General features: G+C 43.7%; 1 protein-coding gene across 1 annotated transcript in view; it reads right to left on the bottom strand.

Moving 5' to 3' along the window:
• Nucleotides 1-8,728, bottom strand: part of Mtfr1 (mitochondrial fission regulator 1) — a 33,872-nt gene extending 25,144 nt beyond the window's left edge. The window contains exon 1 of the mRNA XM_021196741.2: nucleotides 8,655-8,728. The gene's annotated coding sequence lies outside the window, so the exon portion shown is untranslated. The remainder of the gene's footprint in view (nucleotides 1-8,654) is intronic.
• Nucleotides 8,729-10,550: the final 1,822 nt, after the last annotated feature.

The following is a 10,550-nucleotide window of genomic DNA, read 5'->3' as shown; positions in this document are numbered from 1 at the left end:
AAAAAAAAAAAAAAAAAAAAAAAAAAAAAAAAAAAAAAAGAGAGAGAGAGAGAAATAATCTCAAATTGAAAACAACAAAAACACACAAAGCTTGGGATCTGGTGGTGAACTCCCATAACACCCCAGTTCTTACAAGATGAAGCTCTGATAGATCAGGGATTCAGACTTATCTTCAGCTTAAAGTCAATCTGAGGTCAACCTAGGCTACATAAGATCCCCATGCACACATACACCAAATCTGGCACTGAGGGCTATAATATTCACAAAACCCCAGAGTCAGTCCTTAGTATAATCAGAAAGAAATCTAAAACCCAACTCCCAGTATGCAAGAGGCTGCAGCAGAAGGGTAATGTACCAAGGCTAGCTTTCACTCACATAATCCTGTCACCTCCAACTAGACAGAGTTTGTTTTACTTAAGTAGTTTTTTTTTTTCAAGATTTATTTATTTTATTTATGTGAGTACACTGTAGCTATCTTCAGACACACCAGAAGAGGATATCAGGTCTTATTACAGATGACTATGAGCCACCATGTAGTTGCTGGGAATTAAACTCAGGACCTCTGGAAAAGCAGTCAGTGCTCATAACCTCTGAGCCATCTCTCCAGCCCCAAGACATAGTTCTTTTCTCCTTCTCACAGTATGGAAGGCTTCACAACACAAGATGAGCCTCTACCGAGCAGTGCATCCCTGGCCTACTGAGCAATCTTCTAACCAGTCTTCACCCTCATTCTTCTACCAAAGGCATCCAAGGGGCACTGGACTCTCAGATTTCCTACTAATTTCAGTTATTTCTTCTTTGAAACTTTAGAATTTTATAAAGCCAACTTCCAAGAATGTAGTAAGCTTTCTATTTTACACTCTCCAGGCCAGCTGTTTCAAACTTACCCATGCTTACCCATGCTCTCTGCTACAGTTTGACTACGCCCTCCAATACTTTTGTAGTTTGTTTTGCTTGACTCAAGCCTTTCTGATACAAGGTGCCTTGTAGCCCAGGTTGGCCTCATTCTCATTATGCTAGTAAAGATGGCTTTGACTTCCCTCTGCTTCCTAAACAACAGAATTACAAGACTGCTTGCTGCTCTTGCAAAGGACTCAAGTTCTCGAATTCAGTTCTCAGGACCTACATGGCAGCTCTAAGAACCCCACTTCTAACTCCAGTTCCACAAAGAACTGAGGCTTTTTTGGCCTCAGAAGGTATTGCATGAATGAGGTGTACATACAGGCACTCACACACCTAAAACAAGTATCTACAAACTTAAACAACTGTGATCCACTATGCCTGGCTCCCCACAACAATGGGGCTTATGAAAGAAACCTAATCCCCAAATAGTATTAATTCTAGACTGAACAGAAAGACCACCTTGAGTTCAATGCCAAAATTGGCTCTACTGAGTTTAAAAATTGTGTAGACTACACACCAAGACCCAGTCTCAAACAAAACAAAGCAAAACAAAACAAGAGGTGATCTGAAGGTGCTGTCAGGTGGGCGGAGAGGTTGTGCTAGTGCAGTTAGTTTCGGACTCGGAGAACCAGTTTAATACCTTGTCTGCATGCCATTTCCCCAGCTCCTCCCCCACCCCACCCCCCTGTGCTTTTCCTTTCCCCACTGGACATCGTGACTGTCCCAGGAGCAGGTACCAAGGTACTGCACTTCTTTCTCCAAAACAGCCATATAAATCTTTCCTGGATGTTCTGTTAAAACAGCAGAAAATGGACTATCTCTTAAGTCCATCTTCCTCCACCATTTCTCAGCAAATAAAGCAACACACTGATACCGTCAGCTGAGTAAAAATCTCACAGTGCCCTGCCACATAATTGTTTGCATTTGTGCAGCATTTACTGTACCCTTGGTCTCTCCTGTCCCTCATTCCATACAAATGGTCAGTTTCCTCTACCCTGTCACTTCTTACAACACCCTGCATCGCAAAGATCCTCTCTTTGCCCTTATTACCTCCATCACCACTTCCTAGTTTCTCCCACCTGCATTTAAGACAAAATCTAAACTAAACTTGAAAACCTTCCTCCCAAATCTGTTGTCCATGTTCTTGAAAAAGTCAGATCTATATTTACCAGTTATTCCATTTTTTCTTTTATTTTCTGTAATCAAGTTGTCTTCACCAGAAACCATCTCATTGTCTTTATTCTTAGAAACCTTCAAAATCGTAAATAGACAGGTATTCCCTCCTCCCATGACTGTTACCCTAATTTTTTATGATCTGATCAGTTCTTTGTCATCCTTCACAATCTACATGTTGATACAGTCATTAAGGTAACCCCAAAGGTTCATGAGACTCTTCATCTTCCAATCTGTAGTCAATAGTCTACTTACCAACTAGCTCCTATACTAATGTAGGTCTTACTAATGTGTTGTTTCAGCTTAGCTCTGTCTCCTCTAAGAAGTCTTGATCAACCAGAATTAAGACCCTCCTGTGCAGCTGGGCAGTGATGGTGCTTGCCTTTAGTCCCAGCACACCAAAGGTAGAGGTGGATGGATCCTGAGTTCAAGGCCAGCCTCTCTATAGAGCTCCAAGACAGCCAGGCCTACACTGAAAAACCCTGTCTTTGAAAACAAACAAAACACAAAAAACAACAAAACAAAACAAAAGACCCTCCTGTGCATTTATTCCTTTGTACATTAGCATATTAAAATCATATGCCCAAATTGTTTTTCTTGTTCATTTGACTTAGTCAATTTGGATAGATACTATAGCTCAGCTTTTAGGACAGTGCTTTAGGACTCAACTGTTAAGTGGCTAGCAAGACATATGTACTGGCCTACCTCTAATCCCAATAGGTGGGAGGGTGAAGCAGGGGAATCAAGAGTTCAAGGAAATGGAAACAAGATGGCTTAGGGGTAAAGGTGCCTGTTGTCACGCCTAAAGCCCCACACTAGATTCCCAGGACCCACACAATGGAAGGGAAACATGTAATAAAAAAGTTTAAAAAGAGTTCAAGACTAGCTTGGATTAGACAGGGAGACCTACACTCAAATACATACATACAAACATAAATACATATATATACATATACATATGTATACATATATATCTATATGACTTTTCCTTCTATGAGTTAGGTAAACTCTCCTCTCACTTACAAGAAGTAAATTAAGTGGAAAAAAGAAAAAATAAAACGGCCGGACAGTGGTGGCGCACACCTTTAATCCCAGCACTTGGGAGGCAGAGGCAGGCGGATTTCTGAGTTCAAGGCCAGTCTGGTCTACAGAGTGAGTTCCAGGACAGCCAGGGCTACACAGAGAAACCCTGTCTCAAAAACAAACAAACAAAAAAACCCATGGGAAAAAAAAATAAAACTGCGGACTCTGAAACCATCAGAGACCTATTAAGAAAGGGAAGGATAATCAAGTCAAGAGCTGGTTTAGCCAGGCATAGAAGCAAATTCTGCACCTCAGAGGTAGAAGCAGTTGTGAGTTCATGGCCAGCTTGGGCAATATATAAAAACATTTATAAAAACAAAAGGAAACAATAAATGAAAAAGTTGGTTCTTTGAAGAGTCTATTAATTGTAAACAATATTGTGCTCTGATGAAATTCATTAAGAAAAAAGTAGAGAAATGCACTAGCTCAGCCAGGCGTGGTGGTGCACACCTTTAATCCCAGCACTCGGGAGGCAAAGGCAAGCGGATTTCTGAGTTCAAGGCCAGCCTGGTCTACAGAGTGAGTTCCAGGACAGCCAGGGCTACACAGAAAAAGCCTGTCTCAAAAAACAAACAAAAACAAAAACAAACAAAAACAAGCAAACAAAAAGAAATGCATTAGCTCTATCAGGAATTAAAAAAAAAAAAAAAAAAAAAAGACACCAGTACATTTCCTACAGATAACAAGAGAATCATAAAAAGACGACAACTTTGGATGTAATAAATATCTGTAAAACGTTTAAAAATAAATAAATAAATAAATAAAAATACAAAGAAGCCAACACATTGAAACACTGAAAGCAGTTCTGGTGACTATCTTTGATTCAATCTGGGTAATTAATAGTTGGAAAAGAGTCATCAAGGTGTCTTCTGATATGCAAACTTTCTTTTCTTGGGTGTCTATTACATGAATGTATGATCTGTGATAGACATATATATTAATGTATGTTATATTTCATGTGATGGCTAATTTCCATACAGCTTGGTTTTTTTCCCCATAGCACTGATATATACACATATTTATGCATGTATGTAAATTTAAGTGTTCGTGTATGATAGCTAATTTTGTCAACCTGAATATAACTGGAATCAACTAGAACCCAGACAGCCGGCTACATCTGTGAAGGATTTTCTTGGTTGGTCATTTGAGGTGGAGACCCACCCTGTCATGGCTTGAATATGCTTGGCCCAATGAGTGGCACTATTTGGAGTTATGGTCTTGTTGGAGTATATGTGTCACTGTGGATGTGACACACTCATCCTAAGACCCTCATCCTAGCTTCCTGGAAGTCAGTATTCTGCTAGCAGCCTTCAGATGAAGATGTAGAACTCTCAGCTCCTCCTATACCATGTCTGCCTGGATGCTGCCAAGTTCCTGCCTTGATGATAGTGGACTGAACCTCTGAACCTGTAAGCCAGCCTCAATTAAATGTTGTCCTTATAAGAGTTGTCTTGGTCATGGTGTCTGTTCACAGTAGTAAAACCCTAACTAAGACACACCCTAAATGGGCCACACCTTCTGGTGGCAGCCTACATAAAGGTAGAAAAAGAACGTTTTGCCTGTCTGCACTCACCCTTACTGTCCTGTTGCTGTTGTATTCCTTCTCTGATGTTCTTTGGAATTCCAATGTAAACCAAAAAAACTGGCGCCTCTCTAGGTGCTGTTGGGAGACATCTAATCTCATGGACTGAACAGTTCCTTGATGCTTCTATAAGGAGATAGTGATTGTTGGACTAATGGGATCACAGCCACTCCAATAAACCCACATATATGCACTATCAGTCTGTTCCTCTAGAGAACCCTGAATGGCTAATACAATATATATACCTAAATATATAAATACAACCTGCTAGCCAGGCAGTGGTAGCACACATTTAATCCCAGCACTGGGGAGGCAGAGGCAAGCAGTTCTCTGAGTTCAAGGACAGCCTGGTCTGCAGAGTGAGTTCTAGGACATCCAAGGCTACAGAGTGAATCCTTGTCTTGAGAAAAAAAATTAAAAACAAACAAACAAAAAAAACCTGTTTCAATCTGCATGTTGCTTGTCTGAATACAGTTTTAGGGCTGACTCTTCAGTCTTAGATAACCAATTGTTGTGCTCTTCCCTGGATCTGACCAGAAAGCCTCCTTCTCTCAGGACTAGCATTCCTGGTACCAGGAGGTGCCATACTAGCTTCCTGAGGAGAGAAGCAACCAACCACCAACCACCTTACCCAGCTATGAGGTATGAACCACAACAATGACCAGTGTGGCAAGCTAACCTTACGATACAATAGGGGTTACCTTAGCAGTCATCAATAGCTCTCTTATTGGACACAAGATCCACTCAACAAGAGAAATCTTGAATGGTATGAGAAACCTAGCCAATTACCCAGGGCTGGTGAAGTCATAAAAGGACTTTATTAAAGCAGCATAATCCTACAGCATAAACTACCCTCTAAATTATTTATGCTTATGCCTGCAGATAAATATAATTCTCATCCTGCACTAGCTTTGTTATTTTGAGGCAGGGTTTCTCATAGGTGGCCTGGGAGCCCCCAGAACCCTCCTGTTTATCTCCTAGGAGCTCGGATTATAAGTGCAGGCCACCATGCCCCCCTTTTTACAAGATTACAGGGTTCAAAGAAACTGAATTAAAACCGGCTGCAGATTGTTTCCAATGTGGTGGTTGAGGTTTGGTCTGTTGCTGTGTACTGCAATGCTACATTCTATACCTGAAGGGCTCCGGTTTGCAAGCTTTTGTTGTGCAAACCTTGTTCCTTGATTTATAAAGAATGGTTAAATAAAACTGGCTACAGCCAATTACTGGAGGGATTAGTGGTAGGTGTGTTTAGAGTGACCAGGTTGTAGGAGAGAAAAGAGGAAGAGCAAGGGAAAACAGAAGCAGCTATGAAGGGAGAGGAGCCATGAGCACATGGCCAGGAGAAACAGCAAGTATCTGGGGTCCACCACTGGGGAGTTAGCCGGCAGGCCTGCAGTTAGAAGACCAGATTAGGGGTTATGCCCCAGTAATTGTCAAAGCCAAATAAAATAACTGTAGGCTGAATCCCATTTATTTGTAAGCTAGTCGGGGACATTTATGTATGGATACATATATAGAGCAAAACATACACAGGCTAATTAATTAGGCTACTCCAACATATATTATAAGAAACAAACTCCTTTTATGGGGAGGGGTGCAGCAAGCAGTTAGAGAGAGAACCAAGAGTAAATGAGAATCAATAGAAATTAGAATCTATTTTAGAACACAATACATACTAACTCCCTGCATCAAAAAAGACAATCCACATTCTGGTGTCAAACACTGATGTAAAATCAAGAAAAATCAAAGTAACAACAAGTGAGTAGTTGAAAGTTCCCTGGTGTTTGAGAATGAGTCTTCCTCTGCTTATGTTCCCAAAGTTTGCTCATCTTTTCCTCAACAGAGTGTGACCTTTTTTGTTTGTTATTTATTTAATTTTTATGTATATAACTATTTTGCTTGCATATATGTGTACTACATACTTACCCAGAAGTCAGAAGCCATTGGATCCCCTGGAATTGGCATTACAGACAGTTGTAAGCCATCATGTCAGTTCTAGGAACGGAAATGAGCTCTTACACAAGAAAGAGCAACAAGGGCTCTTAACTGCTAAGCCCTGTCTCCAGACCCCTGTTGTTGTTTGAATGGCCTTAGAAGACTGAGGTTGATGCTGCACACCTAGTATTTGGTGTCTGAGGAAGATTCCATAAGCTGCATGGAATTATTAGCTAGTTTGGCTACATGACCAGCTTGGTTATTTGTTAAGACGTATTTTATTTAGCCAATATACTTGTATTTGCCAATATATACAGTATATTGATGGAGCACGCCAGTAATCTCAGCACTTGGGAGAGGCAGGTAGACCCCTCTGAATTCCACGCAAGCCTTTTCTACACAGCAAGGTCCATGAAAACTAGGGCTATACAATAGATCCTGTCTTAAAAGCCAAAAACAACAAAAAGGATGTACGGTTAGAGGCCAGAAGAGAGCTCCCTGCCACTCAGAGCTGGAGTTAGAGATGTGCCACAAGAGGGTACCCACAAGCATTGCACAGCCAGCTCTATAAGCAAGCCTAGCTCATCCTCCTCCACTGTCCATTGAGTCCTATTTATACCCTCCAAACATCACGTGTCCTCCACAGGTCTTGACTGAACATGTGTGTCCATCTCAGCTGACATCACTCTGCCAATCAGCTCTGCATCTGTGGATGCAGCAAGAAACTGCAACACACCACCATTATGGATCATTTCTCTCTATAGAGTCTGACAAATGCAGCTCAACTACACAATGTAAGGCATTCCAATACACGCATGTCATTAGCAAATAATCCTTCGTCCCATGTCCTTTCATGTGCTTGCTTTAGAAGAACATCCTTTCACCTATGTCCACTTCAGCCAAATGTTCCTTCACGTGTTTAGCCCAGCAAAACACTGTTCAACTGACTTTCTGAAGAACCCTTAAGTTTCCACTTCAGTTACTAGACTTACATTTCAATTCAAAGATTAGGGTATTGATAGAGAGTTAACTGCACATTGTGATAGACTTTTCTTAGCTTGTAAGCATTTGATAGTCAAACTTTTTAACTTTTTAACTTTTAAATAATTTTTGTGTAAATATAATATATGATCAATATATGTGGACACAACTTACTTTCATGTAACAAGATAGTAAGTCAGTGTCACAACTTCCTTGACTAAGTCATTGTAATGTAAAACAGCTATATGCGCTAGGAAAAGGTGACTGGAATTGGGCGTGGTGACTGAGGCAGGAGGTTCTAGCTCAACCTAATCTACATAGTGCATTCCACCCCAGCCTGGAGTAAGGAAGACACAACTCTGTCTCAAAACCAAACCAAACAAAAAAAGTGAACGCTAAATTCCCAAGTATCATGAAATACTCCTTAATTTTTTTTTTCTGGATGTGGTGAAGCAAGCTTTAAATCCTTAAGTTGGGAGGGGGGGAGAGGATCCGAACTTCTATTGACCATCCTCAAGCACAAAAACGAGGTTTACGCCAGAAGAGGTTACATCAGACCAATCACAAAACAAACCATCGGGGGAAAGGAAGATTTGGTTAAGTTTGACTGCAGATCTCAAAGTTTCTGTTAGTCTGGCTACACGCAAACAGTGCTGCCAGCCGAAAATGACAGGAAAGTGGGGCCAGGTGGAACAGGCTGAACGACCTGGGCCGCCCCGTTTCCGTGCCCCAGCCCGGACCCAACGAGGGCACAACGCCGACTGCGGGGGATGGGAGCCAGGCCGGCGGCCCGCGGAGCTCAGCAGGCCAGGCGCGGGCGAGCCGGAGGGCTGCTCTCCGCTCCGGGCTCCCGCGGCCTCCCTCCCGCTCGCTGGCCTCCACGCGCCGCGCCCCGTCCCCTCCCTTGTCCACAACACGGCCTCCCGCCGCCGTTCAGCTCCGGGTGGTAGCCATTCCCCACCTCGCCAACCGCTTTTCCGTCCCGGGCCCCACTCACCTCGGCTGCGCAGCAGCCCTCACCTTCGCAGCGGCTCAGCCTTCCAGATTGGCTGTCCCGGGACCTTATGCCAATCAGCCAATCCCCGCCCCTGGCCCGGCCCAGGCTGACCAGTGAGCGGCTCGCTGAGGCCCGGGGGCGGGCTCAGGAGAGGCCGGCGGAAGGCGTGTCTGCTCCCGGGCCAAGCCGGCTACCTTTCCCGGTCTCTGTGCGCACGCGCGGTGCCCAGTAAGGGGCGTGTGCTTTCTCGTGTGCCGCGCTTTGTCTTGGGTGCTTCTGCCCGGGTTACTTTTGTTGGTAAATTTCGTCCCTTTAGGGTGTAGGAAGACCCACATTCCGAGTGAAGTCTCAAGTATGTGCCCGCTGAAAGGAGCTGGGTCCTTAGCCTAGCCTAGCCTGTGTCGAGAGCCCTTCTCATCCCACGCTCAGTGGGGACTTGTGTCTGCCAGGGCGATCTCTTTCGGGCCCCACATCCGGGACGTCTGTTCTGGAGGAGTGGAAGGCGCTGCTCAGAGGGAGTGAAGACTTTTCCAGCCATCAGATCCCCAGCCTCGAAATCTGCCTAATTGGTGCGCGTACTTTTTAATGGAGGGTGATTCTAGATTTCAGATAACCTAGTCATGAAAATACGATCAGTCTGGGTGAAGTTAGCTATAAGCAGCATGGTGGTGTGTGGGGGTGCGATAAAACGTGAATATGGAGGGAAAGCCTATCAGTAATTCAAGAGGCCGCGCCTAGCTGGGCGTGGCGGCTCGTGCTATGTAACCCGAGTAGTTTGAAGTTGGAGGCTGGAGGCTCCAGAGTTAAAGGCCAGCCTATGTCCAAAACAACCTGGAAGACGGTGGGAAGTGGGCAGCAGCTGTTGCTACTTAGCCTTCTCTCTTACCCTCTCATTCCCACATCGCTGGGCGGGCATTGGAGCGCTGGTGTTCTTGATCTGGATGGCCTAAATTCCTCCTGACTATACTGCTTTGTAGTTCATCAAGAGCTTCAGTTCATTTACTCAACAACCTCATGTTGGGAGCCCACTATGACAGTACAAAGGTTTTTTGTTTTGTTTTTTTTTTAGCTTTGAGCCACACCCTGAGTAAGCCTACCAAAAAGCAGGTAGATCAAAACAAGGTTAACTTATGTGATCAAGTGTTATAATGTTTTAAGTACAAAAGGGCCTGACAGGCTGTGACCACCGCTGGAAGAGAGAAGCCTGAGAAAGCAATTCGGGGAGGAGTGCTTGGTCTGACACCTGACAAAAAGACAAAAGCTGCTCAAGTGAACTGGTGGGGACCACAGACCAGGGCGACCATTCCAATGACACTTGTAGGATTTACTGCTAAGCTAATAGTTGCTTCAGGATCCCTGATCACCGGCTGTGTGACCCACAGGTGACTCTCAGCTGTGTGCCACCACACAGGCCTATGTGATTGTGTTTAAGAAGAAGGATATCTGGTAGCACCCATCAGTTGGAGATGGCTTAAAACCTGTTTTTTGTTTGTTTGTTTGTTTGTTTACAACCTCCCTCCCTTCCCACCTTGCTTTACCCTCAAGTGCCCTGGAGTGGCCCTGAACTTTTTGACAATCTAGATGAAGGTGCGATGACTTAAAGCTGAGTAATTTCATCACAAATTGTTGTTTGTCCCAGTAATGGAATCATTTCTAAGGATTGTGCCCAAGCTGTGTACCATCTCATTCAATACTATAACACAAAGAGCCTATCAACCTGGCACCTGGTACCACCCTGGTGAAGGAAAAGGAGAGTTTGAAATACATCCAGCCAGGATCTAATCTAGACAAAAGCCCTGCAGTCATTAAGCTTTTGCACTTTTAAGCTTTGCTTTTGTTTTGTTTTGTTTTTTGAGACAGGGTTTCTCTGTATAGCCCTGGCTGTCCTGGAACTCA

Source organism: Mus pahari, chromosome 4 (assembly GCF_900095145.1).
Source record: "Mus pahari chromosome 4, PAHARI_EIJ_v1.1, whole genome shotgun sequence".
Classification (NCBI taxonomy): domain Eukaryota; kingdom Metazoa; phylum Chordata; class Mammalia; order Rodentia; family Muridae; genus Mus; species Mus pahari.
Note: the sequence above shows the minus strand (reverse complement) of the source record. Positions and strands in the feature narration are given on the sequence as shown.